The sequence below is a fragment of the Podarcis liolepis genome, assembly GCF_965112155.1.
Source record: "Podarcis liolepis genome assembly, chromosome: 3".
Taxonomy (NCBI): Eukaryota; Metazoa; Chordata; class Lepidosauria; order Squamata; family Lacertidae; genus Podarcis; species Podarcis liolepis.
Genome location: NC_139557.1, coordinates 117,143,792 through 117,159,503, shown reverse-complemented (window position 1 = coordinate 117,159,503; position 15,712 = coordinate 117,143,792). Strand labels below are relative to the sequence as shown.

At 43.0% G+C, this 15,712-nt stretch overlaps 2 long non-coding RNA genes across 2 annotated transcripts in view; one reads left to right on the top strand and one right to left on the bottom strand.

Annotated features, from left to right (window-relative positions):
* The window catches only part of LOC310702856, a 960,387-nt gene that overhangs the window by 574,386 nt on the left and 370,289 nt on the right, over positions 1-15,712 (top strand). The gene's annotated exons all lie outside the window — the stretch shown is intronic.
* LOC310702930 lies at positions 9,646-13,194 on the bottom strand. Its single transcript, XR_014523805.1, has 3 exons — positions 13,035-13,194; positions 11,637-11,754; positions 9,646-9,782 (listed from the first exon to the last, which is right to left on the bottom strand). It is a non-coding gene; the product is annotated as an uncharacterized lncRNA (long non-coding RNA).

Here is a 15,712-nt window from a genome sequence, read left to right as displayed (position 1 = left end):
AAGTAAGAATGAGTGAACCCCTTAATCAAACAATGTTCCCTTTCTCTAGGATCTGCAGCTTGGCAAAATAAAGTAGAAACTAGTGAAGAATGCCGTAATGCTGAAGGATTTTGCACTGATGAGCCTAAGTGCAACACACCTCAACCAAACCTAGGAACATGTGGTAATGGAACATTATGCTGCACAGCGTAAGATTAATATTTTATCTATGAACTCTAATGGAACATGTATTTCAGTTTTCACGTCTCTGTTCCTCATGTTATAATCTGATGGCATGCTCTCAGAAGTCACTCCTCAAGTTGGAACGAGAAGGATTTGGACTGTATCAAGGTCAGGGGTGAGGGAAGTGTTCAGCCTGAAGGTCCTAATCCAGTGGCGGATGTGCTGTTTTGTTTTTCATTCCCCCCTGTGCATTATAAAAGTCAGATTTAGTGCTGCATATTAGTTGGATGTTCAGTCAAATTTGCTCATTTGTAAATTTTCATTTGAGAAATTGTCAAAATTAATAATGTACAGGTCATTGGCATTTTTGTGATATAAAAGTTTGTTGCTTATGGAGTGTCTCCCCATGTGTGTGTGTGTGTGTGTGTGTGTGTGTGTGTGTGTCTGTGTGTGTACTGTCTCTGTGTTAACACATAAACCCAGTAATCACAGAATATATGTTTTTCTTTCTGCAGATTTTATTAAGGCTAAGGTGGAGAGCAACTTTTGCTTATTTCAGCAACTAATACTACCCAGATGAATAGATTGATCTACTGTTGTTTGGCTTCCAGAAAATACTTCAGTGGAAGTGAATTTTTTGAAACAACAACAACAACCCTGTATACTATTTTGAATAAAATGTAATATGTTGCTGGAAAATGTGTGTGGGCTTGTGTTCTTGTGAGATGTGAATCCACTCTTGCGGAGGATTTGCCAACTTCCAGAAAGCTTTTTATTTCATAGAATCATAGAATCATAGAGTTGGAAGAGACCACAAGGGCCATCGAGTCCAACCCCCTGCCAAGCAGGAAACACCATCAGAGCACTCCTGACATATGGTTGTCAAGCCTCTGCTTAAAGACCTCCAAAGGAGGAGACTCCACCACACTCCTTGGCAGCAAATTCCACTGTCAAACAGCTCTTACTGTCAGGAAGTTCTTCCGAATGTTTAGGTGGAATCTTCTTTCTTGTAGTTTGAATCCATTGCTCCGTGTCCGCTTCTCTGGAGCAGCAGAAAACAACCTTTCTCCCTCCTCTATGTGACATCCTTTTATATATTTGAACATGGCTATCATATCACCCCTTAACCTCCTCTTCTCCAAGCTAAAGATGCCCAGCTCCCTTAGCCGTTCCTCATAAGGCATCTTTTCCAGGCCTTTGACCATTTTGGTTGCCCTCCTCTGGACACGTTCCAGTTTGTCAGTGTCCTTCTTGAACTGTGGTGCCCAGAACTGGACACAGTACTCCAGGTGAGGTCTGACCAGAGCAGAATACAGTGGCACTATTACTTCCCTTGATCTAGATGCTATACTCCTATTGATGCAGCCCAGAATTGCATTGGCTTTTTTAGCTGCCGCGTCACACTGTTGGCTCATGTGAAGTTTGTGGTCAACCAAGACTCCTAGATCCTTTTCACATGTACTGCTCTCAAGCCAGGTGTCCCCCATCTTGTATTTGTGCCTCTCATTTTTTTCACCCAAGTGCAATACTTTACATTTCTCCCTGTTAAAATTCATCTTGTTTGTTTTGGCCCAGTTCTCTAATCTGTCAAAGTCGTTTTGAAGTGTGATCCTGTCCTCTGGAGTGTTAGCCACCCCTCCCAGTTTGGTGTTATCTGCAAATTTGATCAGGATGCCCTTGAGTCCATCATCCAAGTCGTTGATAAAGATGTTGAATAAGACTGGGCCCAAGACAGATCCCTGTGGCACCCCACTAGTCACTCTTCTCCAGGATGAAGGAAGTTAAGGAAACCATCAGGTCCTCCATGTTGGTTCTCTATGGCTATACCAAAAATTCTGAACAAGTTTTCTGCCAAGACTCCCCAAATTGGTTTAAATGCCATTTGGCTATCGGTTGGCCAAAAGCCACCACTTCATCTATATTAATACATTTCTCTGAGGTATTATAAAAAACTTCTCAGTGGGATGCTGTCATTGACTGGGTGACAGACTGTCCCTGTTGATGATAGGCAATCCGTGATTAGTGGGTTTGGTGCAGGGGCTGAATGGATGGTATATGAGTGGATTCCTTGCCTTTGGGCCTTTGAGGTTCCTTAGAATTCTCTGATTCTGCTGGAGATGCTACCCAGGGATGGATGGGAACTGACTGAAAGGAAGTGCAGAACTGCCCTTAGAAGAGGCCATCTATTTAGCTGGCTTGTAAGTACATATAACAAAGATACTAGCTCACTTACTTCCTGTAACATAATCCAGATGTCTAGGAGCCCAACATTCAGGTTGTAAATGTGGTTCATCACAAAGCAAGCCTTTCCCTTTAATGTGAAATTGGGTTTTGCATGACTCACCCCTCCACCCTTGAGAGGTCAGAGGGCTGTGTACAGGTTACAAGCTTTGACTGGTACCTGTTTATATGAAAATTTGCTATGGAAAGCTACCCTATCTGTGTTAAACCTGCTCTGCATTCTAGTTCCAACTCCAGTAGTTATTCAGGAGCAAATAATATCTCTTAAGAACCAAGTTATGCTTCCCCTATTCGCATTCATTACTGTGGGTTTTGGTGGTGCCTGCCCTGTGGAATGCTTCCCATCAGATGTCAAGGAAATAAACAACTATCTGACTTCTAGAAGACATCTGAGGACCGCGCGGTTTAGGGAAGTTTTAATGTGTGATGTTTTATCGTGTTTTTAATATTCTGTTGGGAGCCGCATAGAATGCTGGGGAGACCCAGTCAGATGGTATAAATTATATTATTATTATTATTATTATTATTATTATTATTATTATTATTATCATCATCATCATCATCATCATTATCATTATCATCATCATCAAAATTTTTAATATTTATACTTAGATGCCAAAGGTGAAACAACATTCCCCACCACCTAAACAGACATGAAGATTATCCCTGACAAATTTCAGTTAAAGGGCAAAGTGAAAAATGCCAGTCCACATGGTTGAAGCCTGAAGGGGATCTCAAATACTACAGCAAGAGAGAAAAACCACACCAGAACATATTACAACTTCTCTGTCTTCTCAGAGACTTAAGGTCAGGAGTCCAGTCCCAGCCTTCATAACACAGAGCCTCTGAATACCACTTGTGGGTGAGGCACACTCCTGTGGTTATGTCTTATTGGTGGGCTTCCCATGGGCATCCACCTGGCCACTGTCAGAACAGGATCTTGGATGAACCTTTGGTCTGATCCAACAAGGCTCTCCTTTTGGCCACATCTTCTTGCCAGTCATGGGAGCAGTGGTGCCAGAAAACCTGAGGGCTGCCTTATCAACTGAAAGTGCACACCAAACTAATCCAGATATTTTGCCCAGTTGGAGTTTCTCCCCGAATTCTAAATGTGGCCTAATTCTTTAAAATAACAACAACAAGGAAACCTTGTTTTAAGACAAAGAGACTCAAAGTACTCACCATACTACCGTATTTTTCGCCCCATAGGACGCACCGGCCCATTGGACGCATCAGGTTTTTTGGGGGGGAAATAAAGGGAAAAAATATTTATTTCCCCCCCCCCAGGCGCTTGTGGGGCCGGCAGCGGGGAGTAGCGCTCTTCTCCCCGCAGCCCGCCTTCAGATCAGGTCCAGGGACGCGCTGCGCCTCCCAGCTGTCCTCGGAGCTTGCGAGGCCGGCAGCGGGGAGAAGCGCTCTTCTCCCCGCAGCCCGCCTTCAGATCAGGTCCGGGGACAGTGGGGAGCTTGTGGGGCTGGCGGTGGGGTCTCCTGAAGCCTGGAGAGCGAGAGGGGTCGGTGCGCACCGACCCCTCTCGCTCTCCAGGCTTCAGCGAAAGCCTGCATTCGCCCCATAGGACGCACACACTTTTCCCCTTCATTTTTGGAGAGGAAAAAGTGCGTCCTATAGGACGAAAAATACAGTAATTTGTACATCCTGTTCAGTTCATTAGTTTTAGCCATGAACTATAGCAGCAGGAAACAGGAAGAAAAATACCGGCAATTTAATAAAAACACAGAAAACAATAAAAATACTGTTTTGAGCTGACTGGACTATCAATGTACAAGTTAGTGTATTGTTATGTACGGAGTTGAATAGGATCCAAACTGCAGCAGTCTGATTGGTCCTAGAACAATAGGATCCAAAATGCAGCAGTCTGATTGGTCCTAGAACAATAGGATTCATAATGCAGCAGTCTGATTGGTCCTAGAACAGTGCAGCAGTATGATTGGTTGGCAGGAACCACCCAATCATGCTCCAGATAGAAGTGAATCCACAACCTGATTGGCTTACAGTAGAATTCCGGAATTAGCCAATCATGTGCAGCCCATTGTGTAAATAATGTATATAAAGCAGATACTTTGAGGGGACATTGATTCATTCCTCCTCACCACTATGAGCTGAATAAAGAGCATGAAATCACTTCGCGATTCTGAGTATATTTCATGTATTTTACTTCTTTTTGGTGTACCAGGACTTTATGAGGAGTACAGGACTTACTGCTATCACATCCAGTACTTTTAGGACACAAAATCCTAGGGCTGACGTGTAAGTGCTGTTTGCAGACTTATAAATACGTGAACATGCAATCTTTTGGAAGACAGAGGAAATCGAGAGCACTCTTGGTCTCCCTTCTTTGGTTTCCAGCTTGGCATTCCCAGTCAAACTTCAGCAATGCAGATCAGCATCTTTTACATCATTGCTCTTTCAGCGATGCTCTTAGCTTCTCCAGGTAAGGCATAGATCAAAATCAGAATGCTCAGACATAATGTAAAAATTGGGATTGGTTAACTAGCATAGCTTTCTCCTCCACTTCTGCTAAAGACTTTTCCTTCAAGGCTAATATGAAAGCCATATGGCTTGATCTATGATGCTCCCTCTCCTCTCTCTTTCTAAACCTCTCACTTTCTCTCCTTCTGCACCTACTCTCAACACTTCCCTCCTTCATTCTTGTTTTCCTTGATCTATGCTGTCGCCCTTCTCAGACTCTGCTCCATCATCCAATCCTGTTCACACCATTTCTTTGCTATGCTGCATTTTCCAGATTTATGAGGGTGTGTGTAAATGTGCTTTGAACATGAGATTAGGATTTCTAATATAAAAGATTGTCTGACATTCAAAGTATTTGCCTTTTACTGCCATATGAAGTGCAAAGTCTGATGTGTCCAAATAAAGTTCATTGCGGGAAAATATTGAAGAACAAGCAAGGTCAAGCAGGAAAAGGGTTTGCCCTGGAAGGTGATTCTGTGACCGCCCTGAAATAACAAAGACAAGACACCAGACATTGGTTTAAATCAGGCCAAAACTTTATTGACTGCAGTAGGCAAGGCAGGGTTGACATGGCAGTAGGGCAATGTTCAGCTCTTCATTCCACTTCATCAGCACTTACTGATGGGGTACAAGCTATGGGGAAGTACTGAGCCCCTTCCCTGGAAGTCACGCAGCATTGAAACCTTGAATACTGCAAGCCAAGCACCCAACCAAGTGAGGATTTCAGACCAGAAAATCTGGAGAGTCAGAAAGGATAGAGGAGGAACTGGAGAAGGAATGGGAAGAGTGGGAGAAGGAAAGCTTTCCTGCATTCCTGAAGAAACTGTCCCAGGGATGAGGAGGTGTCACTGCTGTGGCCAAGGAGGTACGAAGGTGAGGGCAGCAGCCAGAGGCAAATCTGCTACCCCTTCCAGATTGCAACTTGTGGCAACTGCCTCTCCAGAGGTTTGGCCCTGTTCACTGAAGAAAAGCTTTCTGGAAGTTTGCAAATCCTCCCCAACAGTGGATTCACATCTCACAAGAACACAAACCCACACACATTTTCCGGCAACATATTACATTTTATTCAAAATAGTATACAGGGTTGTTGTTGATGATGTTTCAAAAAATTCAGTTCCACTGAAGTATCTTCTGGATGCCAAACAAGAGCAGACCAATCTATTAATTTGGGTAATATCAGTTGCTGAAATAAGCAAAAGTTACTCTCCACCTTACCCTGAACCAAATCTGCAGAGAGAGAAAAAATTATATTCTGTGATTACTAGTTTTACGTGTTAACACAAAGAGACAGTACACAGACACACACACACGTATTCGGGGGACACTCCATAAGCAACAAACTTTCATGTCACAAAAATGCCAATGACCTGTAGTTTATTAATTTCGACAATTTCTCAAATGAAAATTTACAAATGAAGAAATTTGAACAAAGTCTTGGAGCATCAAAAAGAAGTAAAATACAGTAGCTTGTACATTCAGAGTCCAGCCAGATGGAAACATGATTTTAATTCTTTTCAATGTCTATATTAAATCTTCAACCCAAATACGACTTGCGTGCCATGTTATCAAGACGGCAGCCTGGGCTCTTGACACTGAGGACTGCCAGGAAACTGACCTGCCCATTATCCCAAAGTGCATAGCAATCTAAGCCAGAGATTTTGCCCAGTGGGAGTTTTTTGCAGTGCTGTGTTACTAAATGTGGCCTCGTTCTTTAAAATAACAAAAACCAAATAGCAACCTGTTTTAAGACAAAGAAGCACAAAGTGCTCAATGTACTAATCTGCATGCACTCCTCAGTTCAGTTCATTAGTTTTAGCAATGAACCATAGCAGCCAGAAAGTGGAAAGAAAATATATGCAATTAATTTTTTTATTGCAATACAAACAACCAGGAAGTGATCTCACCATGGCACTTCTTTTGTTTCACTTTTACTTAGAGTGGCTGGGGAGGCCCAGCCAGATGGGCAGGGTATAAATAATAAATTATTATTATTATTATTATTATTATTATTATTATTATTATTATTATTAGAGTCAGATCACCCACATCCATAGAGGTGAACACCAGGTCTAAAGTTGGAAGACATTGAAGCACAGGACAGTGTGGGGGAGAAATTTCTGGAACAACAATGAGATATCAGCTCTGCCCAAGGCATGAAAGATAACAGCAACAACAGGGGGGAAATAGACATAACATTTTACAAGAACAGGAAGAAACACCACAGACAGAATAATTGCCACACACAGGAAGAACAAGCATATAGTTTGAGTGCCTTACTTATAATTTTGTAAATCATTTAATGTGTCAACACAAATAGAAGTTATTAATATTGCAGTTGTTGTATAAGGGATTATTGATAATGACCAGAATGTAATTTAAATTAATAAGATTTTGGAATGCAGAAATAAAGAAAACCCCCAAACCATCAATTCTAGCATGCGGGGGGTCACCTTTTCAAAATTATATAATTCAGTATTTGAATGATTGGTATTAACAATTTTATTATAAAATGGTATTGTTATAATAAGGTTATTGTTGGATTGTAATTGAAAACTAATAAAAAATATTATCAAGAAAAAGAAAAGAAAATCAATAGCAGTTAAAAATTAAATTCTTAGGCAAATTGAGACCATATGGAATGAACGCAAAAGACCCTAAATAATTCATTGTTTATTTTATTCCCCCTTTCCAAAAACACCCCCTGCAACTGAACACTATTTGCAAAGTTTAATGACCTGCTTCCTGGTTTCTAATTGAGCACAGTGAAAAACAAGGTGCTGGGTTTAATTGGTCCCTGTGTTTCCCTTTATCCCACTAGTCCTCTTATTCTTTAGTTCCATAACTTATGTCTAATTGTAATTTTGATGTATGACTTACCTGAAGATACCAGGAGCATCAATGAAAGGGCAGCTATGAAAAGAGAGCAGTTTTGCATGGTCAACGCTTCAGTGTACAGTCAAGTTAGAGTGTCATCTGAAAAGCTGAAGACTCTTCCATTTATAGGGTTTCCATGCTTAGGTTTCATATATACACATGATGCAACATGAATTTTGGCACCAATGCTTATTGCATTATTCCTTTAAAATGCATGACGTGCCCAAAAGAGGAACTACAATACGGTACATTAATGTTGTATTCTCTCAAGACTGTACTCAGGGTTCACTGGTTTGGAAATAAGGTTGGAAAGAGTAACTCTCAGAACAGCAATATTTGTTTAAAGATACAATTGTGGACCTGTGTGGTCAGCACATGAAGCTGGTAAGCCTACCTCACAGACCAGAGATCACCAATCTCTTTTGACCTGTGGGCACATTTACAAGTTGGACAAAATGTCAAGGGACACATCGCATTGAAAGATGGACTGCAAACTATTCTATTGGCTACAAAAGAATTCTCCTTTTAAGCCTAGTTTCAGTGGAGGGAGGGGGAAATTTGGACGCCATGAAAGTCTTTATGTACCCCTATTGTAACAAGGGTTACTAGTCTGGACTTTCAAAACAGTGAAGCTGGCATAAGTTTAATATGAAAGGTATCCTTCCTGAACTTTCCATGACCCTGGTACATCTCCTATCTCATATGAGACCTAAAGTAACAGTTCACACCCTAACATAAGAATGTAATAAGAGCTTCCTGGATCAGGCCAATGGCCCATCTAGTCCAGCATACTGTTCTCACAGAGGCTGAACGTATATGCATGTGAGAAATATGTAAGCAGGATTCAAGCACAGGAGCCCTCTCACCAAACTGGGAGGGGTGGCTAACACCCCAGAGGACAGGATCACACTTCAAAATGACCTTGACAGATTAGAGAAGTGGGCCAAAACAAACAAGATGAACTTTAACAGGAAGAAATGTAAAGTATTGCACTTGGGCAAAAAAAATGAGAGGCACAAATACAAGATGGGGGACACCTGGTTTGAGAGCAGTACATGTGAAAATGATCTAGGAGTCTTGGTTGACCACAAACTTGGCATGAGCCAACAGTGTGATGCGGCAGCTAAAAGAGCCAATGCAATTCTGGGCTGCATCAATAGGAGTATAGCATCTAGATCAAGGGAAGTAATAGTGCCACTGTATTCTGCTCTGGTCAGACCTCACCTGGAGTACTGTGTCCAGTTCTGGGCACCACAGTTCAAGAGGGACACTGACAAACTGGAACGTGTCCAGAGGAGGGCAACCAAAATGGTCAAAGGCCTGGAAACGATGCCTTATGAGGAATGGTTAAGGGAGCTGGGCATGTTTAGCCTGGAGAAGAGGAGGTTAAGGGGTGATATGATAGCCATGTTCAAATATATAAAAGGATGTCACATAGAGGAGGGAGAAAGGTTGTTTTCTGCTGCTCCAGAGAAGCGGACACAGAGCAATGGATCCAAACTACAAGAAAGAAGATTCCACCTAAACATTCGGAAGAACTTCCTGACAGTAAGAGCTCTTTGACAGTGGTATTTGCTGCCAAGGAGTGTGGTGGAGTCTCCTACTTTGGAGGTCTTTAAGCAGAGGCTTGACAACCATATGTCAGGAGTGCTTTGATGGTGTTTTCTGCTTGGCAGGGGGTTGGACTCGTTGGCCCTTGTGGTCTATTCCAACTCTATGATTCTATGATTCTAAAGAACAGGCATGGACGACCTGAACTTTAGAAATAAAAAGATTTCTGTAGCTTTGCAAATTGTCCACAATGGGTACCCATGTCTCAGAAAGGCATAAACCAACACACATTTTCAAGCAACATATCAAATATTTATTCATAATAGTACACACATTTTCACAAAATTCCCACATCGTGGAAGTATTTCCGCAGGCCAAATCAGCAGCACGTCAATCTCATTCTTTGGGTTATATCCGTTGCTAAAAGAAGCAGGTGTTTCTTTCTATTTTAATTGGAAGGATTTCTGAATAAAGGAAAGACATTTCTTTAGTGATTCACATGTTTAAGTGTTAATAGAGAGAGTACACACACAGACACATTTATGTAGGCTGAACTGGGGTGGGGGGTGGGGGAGAAACTCAACACCAGGGTCTGAATGTGGCCTTCCAGACCTCTCCATCTGACCCTTGGCAGCTTGATCTACACATTCTCTTTCAAAGTAGCACAAAATACTGGATCTGCTTTGCCTGCCAGGAACGTGTCCTTGAACTAATCCCTTCCTCTTGCTTGGAAGGAAGATAGGGAGATGCATGCATGCATGCATACAAAAGTCAGAATTATTCTCGTTGCCACACCCACATTTGTCTTTGGTTCCATGCACCAATGGGATGGGGCCCTTGGAAGGATGCTCAAAAGGAAAGATGTATCTTGGTTTTTTAAAAACATCTCACCACACATGGCCTCAATGTACTGCAGACCCTCCATGTGTCCCTCATTTCTAGGGACAGTCCCAAATTCACAGTTTCAGATTTGATCCCGCTATGTCCCACTTTTCCTGAGGACATCCCTATTTTTATTGGAGACATGTTGGAGGGCGTGGTATGATGTCCCTATTTTCATTGGAAGGTATGGAGTTATATGACCCACGAGTCAAGGACATAAGTAACTATATATCCTTTAGAAGACATCTGAAGGCAGCCCAGTATAGAGTAGTTTTAAAATGTTTTACGTTTTATTACATTTTTATGTATGATGGAAGCTGCCTAGAGTGGCAAGGGCAACTAAGTCAGATGAGCGGGGTATAATTGATATAATTATTATTATGATGGAATAGGACATTTCCATTTCCATCAGAGAAATGTTTGAGGGCATGTGCATTGTGTGTGTGTTGCTAAAAACATAGTTTCATGTTGATGTTAGGGGCTCTGAAATATAATTAATAGCATTAAACTAAGTTTTCCACTTATTCACATTCACCCACCCACCCCAACTCCTCCAGGTAATCATAAAAAAGCTCATTTTCTTATTCTTTTTCTAAAGGTGTCTGAACATTGACTCATATCTAAGTTGTCTTGGACTACAATACCTGTGAGCCCCAATCAGTATGGACAGGGATATGGGAACTTGTAATCCGAAACATCTAAAGGGCACAAGGTTTTCGATGGTTTGCACTTCATTAATTGTAAATAAAGCAAATGCTTTAAAAATGGCCCCAATCATACATGATTCTTACTGCTTGGGGAAATAGGAAGTATATGGTGGTATTTTAAGTTTTGTTGCAACCATATTAGAAAACTCTTAGTGAGACATCAAGTTGAAGAGAAAATGTATATTAATGAAAGTGAGTGTAAAAATAACATAACACATACGTTGAGCAGTCCCTTCTAAGCTTTACAAAGTTTTGTATTGAAAAAAATGCAATTGAAAAAGGATATGAAATAAATGTTGCCCACTAACTGGGAGCAGATAATCAACGTTAAACGCCTACTGGCAAATCGGCCGGGTAAATCTGAAGCCTACTATACAAAATATCTTCTGGACTTCAAGTCTAATGATATCACAGTGGCCGTGGCAAAGTTTCTTTTGGAAGTCATACATATCAAAGACCATCATACTTAAGACTAAACAAATATTGTCTTGGTCTTCCTTTCCCAGGGGGTTTTCTGTGTGAATCTGTATTCTGAATCTCTGTTATGGGTTTTTGGACCACAGTAAAGATGAATAATTAATCAATGGGCATAAATTTAAACATGAGAGAGAGAAAGAAAGAAATCAGGTTGTTTTAAATTTCGAGGTTAATTTACTTTAAGCATTTTATTTTATCAATACATGTTCCATTTGAGTTCCATGGATTTGAAAAACCAGGAAGGAAACTTACGGTACACAGCATATGGTCTTTCCAGGACAAACTGCGCTCCGCACAATCCTCTCACATTCAGTCCCACAAGTCCCACCAATAGCCTCACATTGACGAGGTTCCCCTGCATGGACAAATCCTAGATAGAGAAATTTTATTTTATTGTATGAAGGCATTTCCATATTCTGCCATTCCTGACCCCATTATCACCCGCCATTGCAACTGCTTCTTTGACCTTCAGTGGACTACCTTTTAACCCTCTCATAAGAATACCAGAGCTCAACATGTATTGCCCTTCTGAATTTTCAGATTATTTAAATTCAGCATTCACAAGGTGTTACTATGTCTGCACTGAGCTTTCCACTTTGGGAATGACATTGGAACGTAATGGATTACATGTTTCCTCCAGTGAACAGGGCCAATCCTCTGGAGAAGCAGTTGCCTCAAGTGGCAATCTGGAAGGGATAGCAGATTTGCCTCTGGCTGCTGCCCTCACCTTCCTGCCTCCTTGTCCACGGCAGTGACACCTCCTCATCCCTGGGACAGTTTCTTCAGGAATGCAGGAAAGCTTTCCTTCTCCCACTCTTCACATTCCTTCTCCAGTTCCTCCTCTATCCTTTCTGACTCTCCCGGTTTTCTGGTCTGAAATCCTCACTTGGCTTGGGTGCTTGGCTTGCAGTATTCAAGGTTTCAATGCGGGGTGACATCCAGGAAGGGGCTTAGTACTTCCAAAGAGCTTGTACCATATCAGTAAGTGCTAAGTGGAATGAAGAACTGAACCTTGCCCTACAGCTATGTCAACCCTGCCTTGCCTACAGCAGTCAATAAAGTTTTGGCTTGATTTTAAACCAATGTCTGGTGTCTTGTCTCTGTTATTTCAGGGCTCTCACAGGTCACACAGTCACCTTCCAGGGCAAACCTTTTCCCTGATTCCCCTTGTTTGTTCTTCAATATTTTCTGCCAATGAACTTTATTTGGTCACATAAGACTTTGCACTTCATACGGCAGCAAAAGCCAAATATTTATCAATATCAGACAATCCTTTATATTGAAAATCCTTATCTCGAGTTCAAAACGCATTTACACACACCCTCATAAATCTGGAAAAGGCAGCATAGCAAAGAAATGGTGTGAACAGGATTGGATGATGGGGCAGAGTCTGAGAAGGGCAACAGCATGATCAATAGATCAAGGGAAACAAGAATGAAGGAGGGAAGTGTTGAGAGTAGATGCAGAAGGAGAGAAAGAGAGAGGTTTAGAAAGAGAGAGGAGAGGGAGCATCATAGATCAAGCCATATAGTTTTCATATTTGCCTTGAAGGAAAAGTCTTTAGCAGAAGTGAAGGAGAAAGCCATGCTAGTTAACGAATCCCAATTTTTACATTATGTCTGAATATTCTGATTTTGATCTATGCCTTACCTGGAGAAGCTAAGAGCATCGCTGAAAGAGCAATGATGTAAAAGATGCTGATCTGCATTGCTGAAGTTTGACTGGGAATGCCACGTTGGAAACCAAAGAAGGGAGACCAAGAGTGCTCTCGATTTCCTATGTCATCCAAAAGACTGCATGCTCACGTATTTATAGGTCTGCAAACGGCACTTACACGTCAGCCCTAGGATTTGGTATCCTAAAAGAACTGATGTGTTAGCAGGAAGTCCAGTACTCCTCATGAAGTCTTTGAGCACCAAAAAGACGTAAAATACAGCTCCATCATTTTAGTGTTTTCATTAAATTGTATTCTTCTTCCTGTTTCCTGCTGCTATAGTTCATGGCTAAAAGTAGTAAAATGAACTGAACAGTATGTACAAATTAGTATGGTGAGCACTTTGAGTCTCTTTGTCTTAAAACAAGGTTTCCTTGTTGCTGTTGTTTTAAAGAATAAGGCCACATTTAGTATTCGGGGGGAAGTGGGCAAAATATCTGGATTAGTTTGGCATGCACTTTCGGTTGATGAGGCAGTCCTCAGGTTTTCTGGCACCACTGCTCCCATGACTGGCAAGATGATGTGACCAAAAGGAGACGAAGAAGAGTTTGGATTTGATATCCTGCTTTATCACTACCCAAAGGAGTCTCAAATTGGCCAACATTCTCCTTTCCCTTCCTCCCCCACAACAAACACTCTGTGAGGTGAGTGGGGCTGAGAGACTTCAGAGAAGTGTGACTGGCCCAAGGTCACCCAGCAGCTGCATGTGGAGGAGCGGAGATGTGAACCCGACTCACCAGATTACGAGTCTTCCGCTGTTAACCACTATACCACATTGGCTCTCAAAAGGAGACCCTTGTTGGATCAGACCAAAGGTTCATCCAAGATCCTGTTCTGACAGTGGCCAACCAGATGCACATGGGAAGCCCACCAACAAGACATAACCACAGTAGTGTGCCACACCCACAAGTGGTATTCAGAGGCTCTAATTATCCTCTCTGAGTGTTGGACCCCTGTTGCTGCTCTAGAAAATGGAGATGGAGCTGATACTGTATATTCAATGACAAGGCAACCTGGTATTGGTTTACCTGCCTCATTTGGTTTATTGTTAAAAGCAACAATGACTGCCAATGTACCATATTTTTTGCCCTATAGGACGCACCGGCCCATAGGACGCACCTAGTGTTGTTGTTTTTTGGGGGGGGGGAAATCAAGGGAAATTTTTTATTTCCCCCCCAGGTTTGCACAGCCATCCCCAAGCTAGAAGAGGGAGACGGAGAGCTCCGTCTCCCTCTTCTGCCTTCAGGGACAGCTTGCCCTGCTGTCCTCCGAGTTTGTGGTGCTGGCGGGGAGAGAAGCAAGCTTGCTTCTCCCCTCCCCCGCCAGCCTCCAGATCTGGTCGGGGAATAGCGGGGTGGCGGTGCTCAGCCTCCCCGCTATCCCGCGAGCTTGTGGGGCTGGCAGGGGGGAGAAGCAAGCTTGGTTCTCCCCCCCCCCGCCAGCCTCCAGATCAGGTCGGGGAATAGCGGGGTGGCGGCACTCCGCCTCCCCGCTATCCCCCAAGCTTGTGGGGCTGGCAGGGGGGAGAAGCAAGCTTGGTTCTCCCCCCCCCGCCAGCCTCCAGATCAGGTCAGGGAATAGCGGGGTGGCGGCGCTCCGCCTCCCCGCTATCCCGCGAGCTTGTGGGGCTGGCAGGGGGGAGAAGCAAGCTTGCTTCTCCCCACCATCAGCCTCCAGATCAGGTCGGGGAATAGCGGGGTGGCGGCGTTCCGCCTCCCCGCTATCCCGCGAGCTTGTGGGGCTGGCTGGGGGAGAAGCAAGCTTGCTTCTCCCCTCCCCCGCCAGACTCCAGATCTGGTTGGGGAATAGCGGGGTGGCGGTGCTCGGCCTCCCCGCTATCCCCCGAGCTTGTGGGGCTGGCAGGGGGGAGAAGCAAGCTTGGTTCTCCGCCCCCCCCGCCAGCCTCCAGATCAGGTCGGGGAATAGCGGGGTGGCGGCGCTCCGCCTCCCCGCTATCCCGCGAGCTTGTGGGGCTGGCAGGGGGGAGAACCAAGCTTTCTCACAACCATAATATTCTTACCTAATTCTTTAAACATTTTTACTAGAGCCAAGTAATTTCGTTCCAACATTTTTCTAACATTCATCAATTTTATAAAACAATCCTGATAGTAAAAAGAGAAATAAAAACAATCCAATCTTCATCCAGTGTCCCTTCCTCCTGGTCCCGGGTTTTGTCAGTCCTTTTAGAAAACTCTCTTTTAGAGCCTTTCTCAAATAACAAACATTTGCACACTTCATTCTCAATTTTGTCTTGTTTAAGATTGATAAGGCTCAACATGGCTTCCTTAGATTTAAAATTTTGAAGCAAGCTTGCATTTTTATTTTAGATGGCACATTTAAGATAATCAGCTGCTGAATGTTACCTAAGTACAATTTAAACACAGGAAAAACGTTTCTTAAACACAAATTGAAGGGGGCTGTCAGAGTCCAGGCGGGACGTAAGCACCAATTGGGCTTCTTTCATGCCAAGGGTCTGAGGACTATTTTTCTTTTGATTGAGGTGCACCCATTTTCAATTAAAAGGGGTTTGGACCTGGGCAAAACTCCGAAGGGTCCGGAAAAGGGGAAACCTGGACAAAACTCCAAGGGGGGAAACCTGGGGATACCTGGACAA